The sequence below is a fragment of the Carlito syrichta genome, unplaced genomic scaffold, assembly GCF_000164805.1.
Source record: "Carlito syrichta isolate Samal-C Ts95f unplaced genomic scaffold, Tarsius_syrichta-2.0.1 Scaffold302083, whole genome shotgun sequence".
Lineage (NCBI taxonomy): Eukaryota > Metazoa > Chordata > Mammalia > Primates > Tarsiidae > Carlito > Carlito syrichta.
The window spans coordinates 79,424-81,714 of record NW_007246179.1 but is presented as its reverse complement, the minus strand read 5'-3'; the positions used below and the strand labels follow the sequence as shown (position 1 = coordinate 81,714).

Below are 2,291 nucleotides of genomic sequence, written 5' to 3'. Positions count from 1 at the left end.
GCGGTGGCCAGGAGCGGCCGCTGCACTCCAGCCTGGGCGACAGAGTGAGACTCCAACTCAAAAAATAAATAAATAAATAAATAAGATACTGCCTAACTAGCTTTGACCTTTTCTGAGAACATGTCTGTGTTTTGGGAATGCCCTGTTGTTTCTATGGTTTCCTGCACTGGTAGATCCACATTCTAGTATGCAAGGTGGTCAGGCCTGGTCTATCTGGTGGGTTAAGTGATGATTGTGTACTGATAAGAATGGCATCTGAAATGTTGACTGTATTTTCATGTAAACTGCTTATGAGAAACATATCTATGTCTAACCGGCACTGAATAATCTGCCTCACTATCAGTTATTTAACTGGGCCCTGATATGGGATACAGAGGTCCATTTCCGTTCCCAGCTCTGCAGATGGTGTGATCACCCTCCCCAGCCATCCACCACCTTGGATAGCACAGTCCTTCTCTATTGTCAGTGAAAGGAATTGCCCAGGCTAGAGTGCAGCGGCACACTCACAGCCACCGAAGGCTTGACCTGCTGGGCTCCGGCGATCCTTCCGCCTCAGCCTCCCAAGTAGCTGGGACTACAGGCACGTGCTACCACACCCAGCTCGTTTTTTGTTTTTTGTTTTATCTGTTGTAGAAACAAGGTCTCACCATGTTGTCCAGGTTGGCCTTGGACTCCTGGGCTCAGACAGTCCTCTTGCCTTGGCCTCCTAATGTGCAGGGACCACAGGCATGAGCCATCACGCCCAGCCCATTTCATTATTTCGATTGCTGATGACAGATGACACCTTTACTGTCCTGGCTCAGAGCACCACCATCCAGGCTCTCAAGCGTCCAGCCCTGTGAGTCCCAGAGCACCACACTCCTATCTCCTCTTTCTTTGACCCTTGGCTGCTCACCATATGCCTGGTGCTAGTAACCAGTATGCCTCACTGAATTAAACAGACCAGCCAGGCACGGTGGCTCATGCCTATAATCCCAGCACTTTGGGAGGCTGAGATGAGAGGATTGCCTGGGCCCAGGGGTTCAAGACCCGCCTGGGCAACTTGGTGAGACCTCGTATAATAAACCAAAAAACTAGCCGAGTGTGGTGGCACGTGCCTGTAGTTCCAGCTACTTGGAAGGTTGAGGCAGAAGGATCACCTGAGCCCAGCAGGTCGAGGCTGCGGTGGCCGTGAGCATGCCACTGCACTCCAGCCTGGGCGACAGAGTGAGACTCCAACCCAAAACATAAAAAATAAATAAATAAAACAGACCACATGTCCCCCCTGTTGGAGCATCCATTCTAGTGAGGGAAACACGGTGAGGCTGTGAAATGTGTAGTTGGTGTGTCCTAGGGTGATAAGAGCCGTAGAGACACAGCAGAGGAGAGGATGGGAAGAGTTATCACAACTGAAGCAAGGTAGCCCAGGGAGGTGTCACTAAGGTGACATCTGAGCCGAGGGCTGAAGGAGGTGAGGGTTTGCTCGGTGGGTACCAGCAGGAAGAGCATTCAGACGGAGGGAACGGCGTATACAAGCCCACTTCTGTCCATCAGGCCCTGCAAATGCAGACACTCTGGAAGCCTGGCGCGGGGTTTGAGGATAAATAAGGAGGCCTCTGAGGATTCTGGGGCAGCGAAAGGGAGAGTAAGAGACAACGTGGGCAGAGGTGTCAGGAGACAGACCACCTGGGGCCCTATGGGGTGATGAGAACAATGAGGCTCTGCGCAGTCCAGGCTTAGCGCCGGAAGGTTCTGAACTGAGGAGGGATTGAGCTGGTTTAGGGTTCACAGCGGCCTCTGGTGGCCATGTGGGGAGCAGCCTAGGGGACCATGGCGGAAAACGGAGGCTCTGAGGTGTGGTGGGATTCTGGATAGACTTTAAAGGCGGGCCCGCTGGGCATGGTTGCTCATGCCTGTAATCCCAGCACCTTGGGAGGCGGAGGCGAGAGGATCGCCTGAGCCCATGGGTCTGAGACCAACCTGGGCAACTTGGTGAGATCTCGCCTCTACTGTAAGTCAAAAAAGTAGCCGGGAATGTTGGAGCATGCCTGTAGTTCCAGCTACTTGGAAGGTTGAGGCAGAAGAATCGCCTGAGCCCAGCAGGTCGAGGCTGCGGTGGCTGCGAGCATGCCCCTGCACTTCAACCTGGGCCACAGAGTGAGACTCCAGCTCTAAAAGTATGTGATGTTGTCATAGGTGTCTCCTTCTTCCAGCTTCAAAAAGAGAATGGCTCATAGGACACCAAGACTTGGCAGTGTCTGAAAGGCCGCCAAAGGTGTCAGATAGAAGGTTTGAGCTCTTGGAATTCAAAT

General features: G+C 52.7%; 1 protein-coding gene across 1 annotated transcript in view; it reads left to right on the top strand.

The window, feature by feature from the left end:
* PVR (poliovirus receptor) overlaps window positions 1-2,291 on the top strand; it is a 17,677-nt gene that overhangs the window by 8,491 nt on the left and 6,895 nt on the right. The gene's annotated exons all lie outside the window — the stretch shown is intronic.